This window comes from Ambystoma mexicanum, chromosome 9 (assembly GCF_040938575.1).
Source record: "Ambystoma mexicanum isolate Mex_15411 chromosome 9, UKY_AmexF1_1, whole genome shotgun sequence".
Lineage (NCBI taxonomy): Eukaryota > Metazoa > Chordata > Amphibia > Caudata > Ambystomatidae > Ambystoma > Ambystoma mexicanum.
Window position 1 is genome coordinate 362,327,212 of NC_090931.1, and position 15,947 is coordinate 362,343,158.

Here is a 15,947-nt window from a genome sequence, read left to right on the forward strand (position 1 = left end):
GATGCAAAAAAGCGCAAGAAGGTGGCGTATTCTTGAGGCTTGCTTATAGTGGATAGATTGTGGCATGCACCAATATGTACATATATATTGGAGTCAGTATAGAATGGATGTTTCCACTACGTGTTTTAGCAGAGCTGGGCTAAAGAGGGAAGGCCTCTTTTCCAGTGTAGCACAGTTAGGAAACAAATGAATTAAGAGTGAATCTCAGAAAGGCGAGGCTGGATGAGTCAATAAACCAAGGCCATATCAGGCTGGAATGAGCAGACATTGGATACAAATTGTGTGAAAGAACAAAAACCTTGTTCAGAATGCACGAACAAAACAAGGAAGGCATCAGAGGTCTAGTAGAAAATAGTATTTTAATACACTAAAAGCTCGAATTTGTGGTCTTCAGTCACGTGAAGGGATGAAGTTGGATGAGCATGATGGTCACACCTACGCATGAGAGTAGAGCGTGCCTTCACTCCCTTGAATTCTCCAAAGAAAGAGAACACTCCTAATGACAGGTTATAAGCCCTAATTGACAGCAGACCACTGAGGTGTTGATGGATGATTATGCTAATTGGTTGGAAGCTATGGTTAAGATTAGCTCACCAGCACCTGGAAGCTCAGCCTGCGTGCTGCTAGCGTAGGTGGAAAAGTACTGATGGAGGTTAGAAGCCAACCAATGTTAGAGGACTGCATGATAAGGGTCCTATAGTTGTATAGCCAATGGGACGTTGTGTATTTAGTGACGTTCATAGTGACCTGTTTAAGGGGAGGGCTTAGTTGCCCCACCTGACGTTAAGAAACAAATCATTTTCTTCCACTGCCTTAGACGAGTATGTATTGTATACTTAGATGTTCCTTAAGACCAATCACACTTGCCACAACGTTTTTGTAGTTTGCCACGTAGGATGACGTTAGTAATACGTAGGTTGATGTCACCTATGACGATTTTGTGTTATAAAAGCAAGCTTTTTTTTAAAGTGCATTGAGAGAGAACTTAAGCTGAGACGTCCGTTGTATTCCCGGTTTTAGATAATTGATATTAAAACAGCTATCTTTTTGCCAACTACCTGAGTCGTTTTGATTATTGATGTTTGAATAATTTCTGCATCCCCATCCATCTCAAGGGTATTGCTACCTGGATTGCTGGGAGCTCCAGTTCCCTGCCATGGACATCCCACTCCTCTGGAACCCCATTCTTTTTGCTTGTTCTGAACCCTGTCGTGACTTTTTGGAGGTCAGTAAAGCCTTCTGCTTTACTTCCCTGTTTTGCTCATTCTAAAGTGGAAACTGACTAGTCTGTAAGACTGTCAGTCCTGAGAGGCTATGTCTCTCTTTATGAATTCTTGTATGTTTGCAATTACACACATTGCGTTGAAGTGGAGTGCAGTTAGGGTACTTTGTATGCTTACAACTTTTCATGTGATGACTTTTTGATTACTTTCACAATGTGCCCAAGACAAGCTGGTGGAGGCTGTGTGATATGTGCCATTTTTGTGATATTTTTCTTATGCACGTTTGTTTTTACCGCAAATGGCTGCTAAAGGGGGCTAGCACCCTAAAAAGGTCGTGCCACAAAATTTTCACTTGTTCTTTTGCCATATTGTTCTTTGCAAAACAAAAGAGGTGATGGCAGGAGGTTTTGGAATTAATCCTAACCTCTGGCATTGCTCTGGGCAACCTTCCAGACCATCGTTCTTCACCTGCAAAGACATTACAAAAGGGGAAAGACCATATGAAAATCAGGCTTGGTCCCACCCCAAAGGGGCAGTCCAGCCCGAACATCTTGGTCACATCCCTTCTGCATCAGACTACAAGCATCCCCAAACATGTTTTGCCCTAGTTGGGCCTCATCAGTGAGGAATAGCTTGGGTCTCTAGGCTCAGCAGGCACGGCACCCATGTCTTGGCATACCCATCACACTCAGGGTGTCTTACGCAAAACACAAGAGGTGATGGCTGAGAGGTTTGGAATTAATCCTAATATATAGCACTGCTGTGGGCAACCTTCCAGACCATCGTTCTTCACCTGCCAAGCCATTACAAAAGGCGAAAGATCAAATGCAAATCAGACTGGGTCCCACCCCAAAAGAGGCAGTACAGCCCAAACTGCTTGGTCACATCCCTTCTGCATAAGACCACAAGCATCCCCAAACATGTTTCTGCCTAGTTGGACCTCATCAGTGAGGAGTAGCTTGGGTCTCTAGGCTCAGCAGGCACGTGTATTTGATTCCTATGCAACGCTATTCTCCTAGTGGTGAATGTGTATATATGTTTATGAGGTTTTGTGTAGCAATACTGACCTGTGATTTTTATATGCTTATTTTCTTTCTTTAATTTCTCTTTATTGCTATTTAACACATCAACATTCAACTATAACACAATTCCCCTCCACCCCTTCCCCCCCCGATGCATTCAGTGACAAGCATTCTTCTGTCTCTTCAAGTCTTTTACATTGCGGCCCGCTGAGTTTTTGCTAGTGGTAGCCCTTGTGGCGTGATCATGGTCTTTTTGTAGTGCATAGCCTGATTTTGTGATCACTAGTTCAGGTTACCATGGAATCCGGCTCAATATCGTTTCCGGCATTTCTCGGCTTAGTAGAGCACTTGTTGATAGCACTCACTTTGTCCGTCCATAGGAGTTTCGATGTTTCAATGGGTGTTATTCTGCATTTCTAATTTCTGCGAGTTCCCTTGCAGTGAGGCAGATTCGCCTTCTCCGGTATCCGATTGACCAGATAGAGCGTGTATGCATCCCACATTTGTCTACCCCCCCCCATCGGTCGCCCACCATGCTGCCCCATCTGGATTCCATGTCGTTGCAGTACAGAATGTCCATGGACCATTGGACAACTTTCAGGCATTGTTTCCTGCCCCACACCATGGCCACCCTCCTTTTAGCCAGGATCAGAAGTAGGCCCACCAGTTTCCTAGCGCTTCTGGGTATCGATTTGCTGTAACCCAATAGTTGCCAGCATCGGATCAGGCTCCATCTCTTGTCCACAATGCCCCTGATCACTTCAAAAACCTTTCCCCAGAACTGTCTAATCCCACCGCACTCCCATGCCATGTGTAGAAACTCGGCTGGGTCATGATCACACCTGTTACATTTCCCAGAGGACTGTGGGAAGAATTCATGCAGTCGAGCTGGAGTGTAATAATATTGATGCAAATATTCGAAATGAATCAGTTCATATCTTGTACAGACCGCCCCTTCCTAATCATTTATCAGCAATATTCCCACTCCACTTCTGATATTTCTCTTCCCAGTGTCTGCTCCCAGGTCTCTCCTAGTGAGGTTGTGGCCCCGGGTTTAGTAGACAAAGCCTTAGCATACAGTTTGGACGTCACTTTTGCGCCCCAGGTCCCCCTGTACCATTTTATCCAGTATATCCGCAGTCTGGGGTTGGTTGGGGAAGGACAGGAACAGCTGCTGTAAAGTTACACATGACGTAGCCTATAATATAGGAGCACATCCAATTCGGATAATGCCCCTTTCTCCTTCATCTGTTCTATCGTTATAAGTGTCCCATTGGGGAACAGTTGTCCGAAGTTCTCCACCCCAAGTCTTTTCATCAGGGTTACAAAACTTGTTTCACTGGAAAGGGGGACATCTGGAATATGTATAATCGGGACCTCTGGGGAGTAGAGCATGTCACCTTTGGTTTTACTTTCCAGGCGGGACCATGCACGGCATGTCAAGCTTACCATATTGTTGGCTTTGCGTGTCCGACCCGTAGCAGTGAGAATTATTGATCTCAGCATCCCCGAGGCTGCAATCTCCCTTTCAGTCTCCACATGCCTCTGGTTACCTCTTGCTCCATAGCAGTAAAGGAGAAAGCCGGCTTGCACCACATTATAATACCGTTCGAATTCTGGTAGTGCTAGACCCCCTTCCCGCACTTGCACTGTGAGCTTGTCCCAGGAAACCCTTGCTTGTTTGCCTGCCCAGATAAATTGTGTCACTGCTGATCTCAAATCTCGGAAGTAACTCTTGGGTACTGTTGTGGGTGCGTTCAGGAATACACAGAGAAATCTGGGGAGTAAGGTCATCTTGACCAGAGATATTCTGCCATAGAGATTAAGAGAGAGAGAGCTCCATCTAGTCATTACCCCTTTAACTAGTTCTAGAACTCTATCGTAGTTGCTGCAGTACACCACCCCGCCTCTTGCTATGGTGATTCCCAGATAACGGTTTGGAGTAGGTCCCATTGAAATCCCCAGCTCTCCTGGAATTGTACTGCTGCGTCCATTAAAGGGAATATTATTGACTTACTGGTATTCACTTTCAGCCCTGATAGTTCTCCATACTGCTGAACTTCGAGCATAATCAGATCAAGATTGGTTCCAAGATGCCGTATGAATAGTACCACGTTGTATGCACACAACGATATTACCACTCGCTATCAACTCCGTTTCCTGCCCGTTTACTCTCACCTTTGCCACCGGAATCTTATACAGTAAGGATATGAACAATTCTCCCAATCCTAGTCGGCATAGGATTGTGAACAGGAATGGCAATTCCACTGAATAGAACGCCTTGGTGGCGTCGAGTAGGGCTGCCACTACAGGCTCATCTTGTGGTAGCGCCGCCATTAGGCCGAACATCCTCCTGGGTCCATAAGATGTCGACCGCCCCGGAATAAAGCCTGCTTGATCCGCTCTGACTATTGTAGACATTATTAGTGATAACCTAGTCGCTAGGATTTCAGCCAGTATTTTATTGTCGAGATTAATGAGCGATATCGGACGATAAAATGAGCAGTCGGTACCCGGTTTATCGGGTTTCAACAGCACCACCACCACTGCCTCTCTAAGGGAGTCCATTAACTGCCCCACTTCTGCAGCCTGCTGGTATTTTTGTAACAGATATGGGGCCAGTTTATCGACATAGTGTTTATAAAATGTGTCTGTGAACCCATCCTGGCCGGGAGACTTCCCTGACGGCAGAGATTTAGTTTCTCCAATAACCTCCTCTAATGTCAGGGGCCGGTTCAGGCACGCCCTTTGTTCCTCCTTGCTCCAGTATAACCCTACTTGGTCTAGGTATGATTTCACGTCTATCTGGGAAGGCTGCGACTGGGTCGAATACAAGTGTGTATAAAATGTATGGAACTCTTGGACTATTTCTAAATCTTCGAACTGGTCCACCCCATTCCCGTTGGATATCATTGTGATTCTACCCTCATGACTGCTCATCCTAGTCACCCTGGCGAGAGATCGTCCTGGAGCTTGTCCTTCGCCGTATTGCTGATGTGCTAACCTGCCCCATAGGTACGTTATCTCCCTCTGTGCCAAAGTGTGAAACTCCTGGAGTCTCTGCATTATTTCTGCTTGTTGGGTGCATGTCGGAGTGGGGTTGGCTTCCTTTAGGGTGCAGATGGTCGCCTATTTATCTGCCAATTCTCTCCTGATCTGCTTTATAATCCCAGATTCTCTGGCTATGCAGTCTCCTCTAATTACGCATTTAAATCCCTCCCCCAGTGTCCCTACTGAATTTACCGAGCCCTCATTAATTTCAAAGTATGAATCTATGGCACTTGTCAGCCCATCCCTGAAAACTGTGTCTGTGAGTCCCGCGCTCTCAAACTTCCAGGGGGGCCTCGCCTTCCCACGCCCAACCAGAGTAATGGCTAATAGGACAGGGGCCTCATCCGACAGTGTACGGGCTAATATATCTACGCCTGTGATTTGGCCCATGGGTGTCTGGGATACCAGGAAAAAGTCCAATCTTGATACAGAATTGTGGGGGGTCGAAAGATGTGTAAATTTATTTTTACCCTCCATACATCCTCGATCTCCCAGACTAAAAGCATGCCCTGGAGTTTGCTGGATCCCTTGCTGTGTGGCCGTTGAGTTCCCCCCATACTGTCACGGATCAGATCCAGTACCTCATTGGAGTACCCAGCCCATATTATTTCACCTTCAGGAATGCCCCCCAGTTGCCTCTCTATCCCTTCTAGGGATTCTGTTGTATCTGGGTTAGGCCCATAATAGTTAACCAGGGTATACAATTTCCCTTGGATGATCCCCTGCATCACAAATGCTCTGCCCTCTTGGTCTTTCAGGACTTTGGTTTGTCGGATTCCTACTGAGCTATGTACCAGGATGCACACACCCCTTGCGTATGAGGAGTATGATGAAAAATATCTATGGCAGCCCCATCCTTTCCCGAATCTGGCTTCTGTTTCTGCCGTCAAGTGAATTTCTTGTAAGAAGGCAATCCCCACTTGGTGGCTTCTCATATATTGCTGTACCTTGCGTCATTTAGAAGGACAATTAAGCCCCCTTACATTCCAGGTGATAAGGTTGTGTTGCCATGAGGGGTTAGTGCAATGCGTTCCCCTATGGACAGTCGGATCGTCCATGGTGCCATTGCCACTGTGTGTCATTGAGTGTGTTCTGACCGCCTCCTCTTATTCAAACTTCACTCTGCTTGTACCGATTCCTTCACCTCTCCCTCTCCTACCGACAACCCCTACTCGTCATGCTTCTCCCCCATACCCTCCCTTCCCATCCAACCTGTCCCCATTATGAACTCCCACATTCCCTCCATGCTGAATACCCCAACTCTTGAGCTCTCCATTATCCCCAAACTTGTGCGCCGGGCTGTCGCTCGAGGGGCAGCCAGGAGACCGATTCTCGTCGCACCCCGGTAGTAACATGGCCTCCTAGACATACAGAGTTGAACCTGGATCATAATTGTGTCATGCTACCATGAAAGATTCGGCTCAGCCCAGTGTTATTTCAGTCATTGTTCCCTCATGGTCTGGGGTTCTTGGCAGCATATCAAGAAAAGCAGAGGTCTCTTCCGAGGCCTGGAAAAAGAGAGCTCGACCCTCATGTTTGACCCTCAGTTTCGCCGGGAACATAATGGCGTATTTTATGCCTCTATCTCACAGTCGTTTCTTAATGTCCATGAATGTTCTCCTGGACACTTGAACTTTGTCTGAGAAATACAGGAAAAACTTGATTGTGTCCCCCTTTTATACCACTGTTCCTTTTTCCCGGGCCTTCCGAAGAGCTGTGTCCCTGTCCCGAAAATTCAACAGGCGGGCTATTAGTGGGCAAGGAGGTGCTCCCGGGATTTACCTCCTTCTGCTTTGTATTCTATGCTCTCTTTCGACAACACAGAGCACTGAGCGCCCCTCGGGTCCCAGGGCTTCCTGCAGTATTCCTTTCACCAGGCTTTCCATGTTCCTCTGATCTGTTGATTCCGAAAGGCCGACAATTCTAATGTTATTCCGTCTCGACCTAGATTCCAAGTCCTCCTGCTTCTCAATGAGCTCCTTCAGTGCTTTCTTCACCCCAGTCATGTCTCTGGAGACAGAGGCCGATTCGTCTTCCGCTCTTGACTTCCTCTCCTCCGCCTCGTCCAGTCTCTCTCCATGTTTATCTAAGGGGACCTGCATGTGGTCCACCTTGCAGGTTAGAGTGTCCAGCTTCCCATCTAGGGATTGTATGCTATTCTGTAGTTGTGCGAACATTGACTTGATGTCCTGGAATACATTTGCCGGGTCTTGGGAGAGCACTGAGGGGTGCGCCTATGGCGAGTCATCCATTGTTCTCGTATTCTTGGTCTGTGGGGCCGCTTCGAAGTGTAGTTTCGCCTGTTGTTTGCCGCCTTTGTGGATTTGGACATAATGTTCGACCTTGGTTCAGACCTTGGTTCAGACTTGATCCGATGCACAGTGCGGGTCCGTGCTTGACTCCAGTTATTTTCCCGGTGTGTTCTCCTCCAGGTCCGACCTCGCTGGGCTGTTCGGTAATCATCCATCTGGGTTTTGTATGGGTCCGCTCACTTTGTTACCTTGCCAACGACATTGAGGTTGAGTGTTCCCCACTGAGAATGGATCGTTGGTCTGAAAGTGTACTGCCGAGGAATGCCTCCCCAGGTGGGTCTTCTGCTCTGTGTGGCGCTGTGTGGTTGCTATCTAACCCGCCGTTTCCGTCTGTTCGCCTCGGAAGGAGTTGTGTTCTGAAGTTTCACGTCCCTTGCTGAGTCTCTCGACCCCTTGTGTGCCCTTGTTCCGCCTCTTCTTCCCAGTCGGCGTTGTCGTTGGGTAATCCGTCTATTGCTGGGAAGCTTATGTCGCTGTGCCCAAGAGGTGGTGGCGACGTCAATGCCTGAGTCCCGACTAGGCTTTTAATTGCACAGATTACGTTTTCTGAATCACCTCTGGCCTCCGAGGTTGATTTGTGTGGGGTGTGCACAGTGCCCCTAGGGTCTGCGCCCGTGTAATCTGCCTGCCGGAGGAAAAAAGGCGCAGCTGCAGTCCCTCCTTCCCCACTCGATTCTGTCCAGAGCTGGTCTCTGTGAGAGGGGCCTGCAGTGTTTGAGGGCTGATTAGTTGTGTGGGTTGAGCGCTTTACTGTTCCCAAACAATGTCTTGCCATTGTGAAGTGGTTCTGCCCTTGGGCAGGAACTGGTGCTTGATGTTCTTATCAGGTACCCCCGTCATTGACTTACTTGGAATGATCAGCCGGGAGGTCCCTCTCGCAATCTCCACCGTCCGTATGGACGGGTGGGGCCACGCTGCCTCTCCGATCACAGCCCGTAGTGTAGTTCACGTATCATAGCAGGCACCAGCTACGCGGATCACTTCTCGGAGGGTGGCGTTAGCTGTTTGTTGGTTCCTGTCGGTGGTAGTATCCCACAAGTGTCTGTGCGGTGCTTCGCTGAGTGCCCCCCCACGGTACCCCACCAAGGGTCCACCGGACGCTGGTCCTCCCAGGCTCCCCGGAAGGTTGTGGGCAGCTGCCGGGGTCTCAGCATCCTCTGTGGTTTCTAGGAATAGAATAAGTGCTGCCAGAGGCACTTTGATCCCCCCAGCAGGGCAGCGCTCTCAAAAGGCACAAGCGCCGCCTATGGTTGCTATTCCCCGTGTTCGTAGTCCGTTCAGGAGCATAAATGTTGAGAGAGAGGGGGTGATCTTCGGAAGCCCGCCTCACGTCTCTGGTACCACCCGGTATCGCTGCAGGGGTGTCCGCTGAGGCTGAGCGGTCTCTGGCACGTAGTCGGAGTAGCTTCTCCCCTGCTCCATGCAGTCCTCAAGGGTTCCAACAGCCACAGTGACACGGTCGGCTTTAAAGGGGTATCCCGGCTCCATTTTCTCACCGGGTTTGTTCTTACCTGGGTCAGCCACTATTCTCCAGCTTATCCCGCTGCATGGCAAGAGTTATCGGTGAGGAAGACGGCCGGATCGCCAACTGGATTTTCCAGGTGCTGTGGAGCTTCACGGGCCAGCTGACATTTCCATCGGGCTCTCTAGCGCCCCCCACATGATTTTTATATGCTTAGTGTGTAACTAAAGGCCTAGTAAATAATTGTATTTGTATATACTTAATGTCAAATTATTGGTGTTGCTTTGTGTGGACTCATTGTAGGCCTAGACCACTCTGACACGTTTCTGAGACTAAACCTTGACTGCTCAACTACTTTACCTTGATTGGGTTTTGGTTAACCTCTCACTGTCTTCCCTGTTTACCATAAATATGGTGTGTCAAGATATTCCCACCAAAAGCTGATTTTGGAAATCCATCTTAACAGGTTCCCTCTCTATGGCCAATGGGGCCATCTTGTAAGTGATGTGTCCTCCCTCTTTTACAGCAGCCTTGGGACGCTATACTCGTGGGAGAGTTGCTGGATTGCAGATGCTGAAAGATCCAAAATGGTGTAAGTGAATCCTGATGCCCGAGGTCCAGGTCTGCCCCAGAACAAAGAGGGCCTGACTGCATTAATCATTTTCTTACCTTTGTCACTCCGCTGCTGTGTAACTTTTGAGAGTCTTTTGCTTGGTCATATTAACCTAGAATTCAGATTCACACCTAAATGACGTGAGTATATGCCACTTGGTGTTCCAGAAGGCCTTGCTGTGATGAGTCAAAGCAAGGTGGTTCCATTCTGAGAGAAGGAGCGATAGAATAATAGTATTTCCAAATGGTGGCTAGCCTCTGCAGTCTGTCTCTGCATCAGCAGGAGAACGGTGAGTATAGCACACTCGCTTTTTGGCGTAAAGCACTATCTAAAAATGTAATAAATGCAAATAAATACACTCTTATTGTGTTGTCACAGCTATTATGGTCATCATTTCCTTTCTGTACGCCATAGTCTATTGAAAATATCCTGCTTTAAATGTACAAACAACTACTATGTATTTTATATGTTGCTATGGCATGGCCACCAGGTCTGGCAGGAAATTGGAAATCCCATTGCAGTTTTAGCATGATTTTTTATTATTTGCAATAAAAGGGTTTGGGTTAGGGCCCAGCAATCCTTCTGATTAATGCCATGCTTTCTTTTACGAGCATATTTTGGTTCCTTCAAGATCAGGATTTTCAACTGGCACCTGTATAACTTTAATTAACATTAATTGATATGCCTAATTCCAATAAGTGTTTAAAGGAAAAGTTAATAAAAGCTGTAAAACAGTTTTCCATGAGCACATTTCGGCCTGCATGCACCTTTGTTTCTGCGAGTTTACCATTTGGCCATCCAGCTCCCGATTTTTTTCAGACAGTGGCTATGCACAGCAGAAATGAACACGTATATTAACTACATGGATGCCAGTCTGCTAGCGGCACGCCCTGTAGGCCAGAAAGCTCACCACATAACTCCTTTAAGAGTACACGTGGAAAGTCACCACATAACTCCTTTAAGAGTACACGTGGAAAGTGGGCCTAAAATGAAAGGATTCTCAGTCGAGTACACCTTGGAGATGACATTCTGTCACATCCTGTGATGTTGTATACATACCCCTAGGGCCCATCCAATTTGTCATATAGCTCAATTAAAGTATGTTGTCCCAATTCCATTGGTCTAGATGCTCATAAATATTTCCAAGCTTCTGATAATGTAATGACCACATTGCTTGGTGTCTTGTATTGTAGCTGGTTCATTGTAAAGGCTACCCTTCATTTGATGAGGCATGATAGAACTGCAAATGTGTAGGTCACTCCTTTAGAAATGTGATGACCTGTAAAATGTTGCTAGTCACTAAGGGGGGCAGACAACCATCTTTGAATCCCACTCCACTTCCCTCAGCGGAGCCTCCTCATGGTGCCAGCTCCTCTCCCTCTCTAACTTGTGTAGACGTACTGAAGCTGAAAATGGGAAAAACATTATTTTAGAGCCCCATTACAAGTTTGGTGGTGCAGGAAATAAGTGGCAGTAATTCCGTTACCACCACTTTTCCCACACGGCCAAACAAGTTTGGTGGTGGGGTGGCCGGAATTACCTGCAGCTCTGATCTGCCAGTAATTCTGGCACCCCACCACTAAAACATGCCGGTATTACAGGCACTGGTATTACTGGTGCGTGTAATACTGGCAATTCCCCCATGGAGTCCTTTCAGACTCCATGGGATTGGGGAATTACCACAGTTGCTGACACTTGGAATATGCCAGTAATTCCGGCATATTCCAAGAGCCAGTTACGGTATTAGCGTCATAGTGGAATCCCATCGTATTTACATGCCGGATTCCACCAACCTTGTAATGATATTGTTATTATTTGTGGTAAGATCATGTCTCACCTGCTCTGAATAGAAACAAGTGGCTTTCCTATTTTTACCATGAATGGCTCTGTCAAAGCTAGAAACTAAAAATATACTTTTTATATTTCTATTGGCCGTACAGGAAATATAAACACTTTTATCCTTGCTTGCCTGGGTGCACCAAACGCTTTCTCACTTTTATAGTTACTTTGTTTGGGTGTGTTGCTAGAATCGCACGTTTAAATGTTTGAGAGACCTGAAGCTAGCCATAATTTGGTGCTATACATTTTCCTCAAACTGGTTCACCCAAGATCACTAGCCAAAGCTGTTGGAAGCCCACTTATTTTCTCCATTTGGTGCAATACAAGAACCTGGCCAGAGGAGTGAATGTTGTTTGTGGGGAGGAAGAATTTGATTATACATAGGCTCATCTGGTAGTAAGCTGAAGGGGCTTCTTCTTGATCTGTTCTTTAAGAATAGGGTGCCTCTATGCAGCATGCCACAGACTTGGCAGATGAAGACAGGATGGGGAATGTCACAGGGCTCTGTGCCGTTAAGACACAGACCTCGCCTGCGCGTCACGAGCGGACATGATGGAGAGAAAGGGAGGTTTAAAGGGAAGTTGGGAGGAGGAGTTTCAGTTTGGAGTTGTACGTTGAATAAAGGAGTTGCATGTTACAGTGCTGGAGTGGGTCGGATATTCCCTAGGGCCAGGACGATCCAGACGCACCCTCATGCTCCCCTCAGCCAGACCTCACAACACTTATGGATACTATGGCAAAGAACTTTGCGTCATTCCACGTAAAATTAGATGATATCAACGCTAGTGTAGCCTCAATGCGCACCAAACTGGATCAACACAGCGCTAGGCTGGTTGAGGCCGAGACCAGGATCGGGGCCAATGAGGACGAGGTGCACGTGCACCAAAACACGGTCTCTGACCTGGTGCGTGATATGAAGCAGATCAAGGCGAAGTGCGATGACTTAGAGTCCAGATCCCGCAGGAATAATGTCCGCATTGTGGGGGTCCCGGAGACGACCCTCAAAGGCAAAATGGAACAAGCTGTTGAAAACATCCTGAGAGACCTCTTGGGCAATCCTCAACTCTCCCCTTTCTTCATGATTGAACGCGCCCATCGGGCGTTGGCCCCCCGCCCCAAGCAAGGCTATTTCCCCAGGCCGATTATTGCTAAGGTCCTCAGCTTCAGGGATAGGGATCACATTCTACGCCTGGCCAGAGAGAGGGGTGAACTGAAACTGGAGTCTCAGACTATCCGAATCTTTCCCGACTTCTCCGTTAATGTTCAAATGGAGCGCAGGCAGTTCAATGGGGTGAAAAAGCTGCTTAGAGAAAGGAAAGTGGAATACGCCATGTTGTTTCCAGCAAGGCTGAAGCTCACCCATCGCAATAAGCTATATTTCTTTACAGTTCCCGAGGAGGCGGTCAAATTCATTGAATCCCACATTCCTCTCCCTGGTCCGGTGGATGCGCGATTGGATGAGGGTTGAGGTGGCCTGTCCTGACCCCAGTGTCTGAGCCTCCTTCTGTACCACTGGCATACTTGACATTTGCACTTTCCTTGCTATCTCATGAATCCTCTATTTTGTATATCCATTGCTAGTCGTAATTTGTTGTAATATCTCCTGGAAACGTAACATGTGCTACCGCTGTACGATCTATGGTGTATTGCACCGATCATTCATTTAGTCGGGTTCAGGGCAGCAACGACCCCCGCTGCAGCTGCAATGCCGAGTTTGGCTTGTTTTGATCACTGGTTGGGCGAGCGTTGCCTGTTGGGCTTGGCACGCTCGCATTGGGTCTTCGGGTGGGTTCCTGGACACTGCTGTGTTGGGGGGGCAGTGAGGGAGAGGGGTTTACAGTTGTGGGATGTTATAACAAAAATGGAAAGATAGTGGATCCGGTGGGCGCGAGGCAACGTGCCATTGCATTGACAGCCAACGCATGTTCAGCATACAATGCCACACGCTGCTGGGATGCCCCCTGAAAACTACAGCATGGCTATTAGGCTAATGTCTTGGAATGTCAGAGGGCTCAGCAACTTCACAAAGGCCCGTAGGATAACTGAGTATGCCCAGAGGCACGGGGTCAAGATACTCCTCTTGCAAGAATCCCATGCCCTCGCACACCTTTCGTCCTCTCTCGCTCCGACATGGGGCCCCAACAAATATTACACGGTCTACTCCTCCCAGTCCAGGGGTGTCCTCACCTTAATCCGTGGAATTCTCCCTGCATACCAGCAACGTAGATCGAGAGGGTAGGTATGTGATCCTCCACTGTCTGCTCGCTAACACAGAGTGCCTTCTGGTCAACACATACGCCCCGAGCATAGATGCACCTGATTTTTTTGACCACATCAACGCCATGCTCCCAAGATATGTTGGGGTCCCGATTATCTGTGGGGGGGCATGAATCTCATACTAGACTCCGAGTTGGACAGATCAGGCGTTGCACCCAGAATAATGTCCAGAGCCGCCCGCCGCCTCCATGCACACATGGTCCGTGCTGGTCTGGTCAGTGCCTGGAGAGCGCTCAATACCCTCTGACTAGAGAGTTTACATTCTACTCTTCTGTGCACGACAGTCATTCCAGAATTGATCTTTTCCTTCTATCGGCTGGGCTCATTGGCAGAACTCTCGACACGCAGATACTGCCGCGCACGCTCTCCGACCACTCCCTGGTCACATTAGATATAGCTTGCAGCCTGCCCTCCCCTGTCACTCCAATTGGCCCTTAAAGTCAGAGGCACTACAGGATATTGTCTTCAGGGCCGAAATCCTTGCGGATGTCACCTCCTTTTTTGATAACAACAAACGCCACGACACGACAGATGGGGTTAGATGGGAGGCTTTCAAGGTTTTCATCAAAGGCATGTGTATCTCCAGGGACGCTGGGGTCCTGAAAGACATTAGGAACTCCGTGCGTCGCTCTGAGTCCAGACTCAAAGAACTGGAGCACGAGCACGCTTCCGCCCCTACTCCGCCCAAGCTAGCACAGATACGAGCTGAACTGGACGCGTTTGAGTCCCTCACCCTCAGCGAGATAAGATACTTTGCCCGACCCGTTGCAGCTTGGAAGGATGGCGAAGGGGAGAGGCCTGGCCGAACCCTAGCCCGTCTGGCCCGGATCGAGGGGGGTAGAGCCCGGATTGATAGTATTATCGACAAGGACGGAGTCCGGCATTGGCCCGACCAGCCCATTCTCGAGACCTTTGCAGATTTCTATGCAACCCTCTACGCTCAGCAGCGTGACCACAGCCCACAGGATCTGGATATGCTCCTTGACCGCATCCCCATGTCCCTTATATCTAGTGCCACTAAAGAGCTATTAGACATACCCTTCACCCTTCATGAAATCGCCACGGTCATCTCGACCCTCCCTAAGGGGAAAACTCCAGGTCCAGACGGCCTAACTGCCGAATTCTACAAAGAGCATGTCGCCCTACTGGCTCCGCGCCTGTATGAGGTGTGGGAGGAGTCGCTACTTCTCGCTATCCTCCCCCAGTCCCTGCGTGAGACTGTCATCACTGTGCTCCCCAAGCCGGGCAGCCCCTTGATGAATGCGGCTCCTACAGACCTCTGTCCCTCATGAATACCGACACCAAAATATTCGCCAAGATCATAGCAAATAGGTTCCTCCCCATCATGAAATATCTGATCCACCCGGATCAAAGTGGGTTTGTCCCTGCCCGCTCCACTGCCTTAAACATTCGGCGACTGTTCAATGTCATCTCTAGGATTGACCCTAAAGCCGACATGGTTGCTGTGACTTTAAAGGCGTTTGACATGGTTTCATGGCAATACCTGTGGGCAGTGCTTGAGAAGATGGGAATTGGCCTGCGCATGCTGTCCTACATCAAACTGCTATATACCAACCCCGTGGCCAAAGTCCTGGTTAACTCTCATCTGTCAGCTTCCTTCGCCCTCCACAGAGGGACACGTCAGGGATGCCCAGTCTCTCCCCTGTTGTTCGCGATGGCTATTGAGCCCATGGCGGATAGTGTTAGGGAAAATCTGCGCAATACCCCCGAGATTATATCCCTCTATGCGGACATTGTACTTCTGTACATTAGGGACCCCTCGGTCCATCTTGACCCAATCATTCGTGAAATAATCAAAATTGGTACATTCTCGGGCTTCACCGTAAACTACACCAAATCAGAAATCTTTCCCCTCACGCCCGCAACTCCCCAACCTGCATGCGAATTCCCGCTCAAGTGGGCTCCCGGGGGCATCAAGTACCTGGGGGTCCAGGTATCTCTCTCGAAATCCTCTTTACTGGCTGATAACTATGGGGCTGCCTCGCAATATGCTGAGGCCAGGATGAAGAGATGGTGTAACCTCCCCCTCTCACTATCTGGGAGAATATTGCTAATCAAAATGGTTATAGTTCCAAAACTCCTTTACATATTTGCTAACGTCCCACTCTGGCCTGGGAAACAATACTT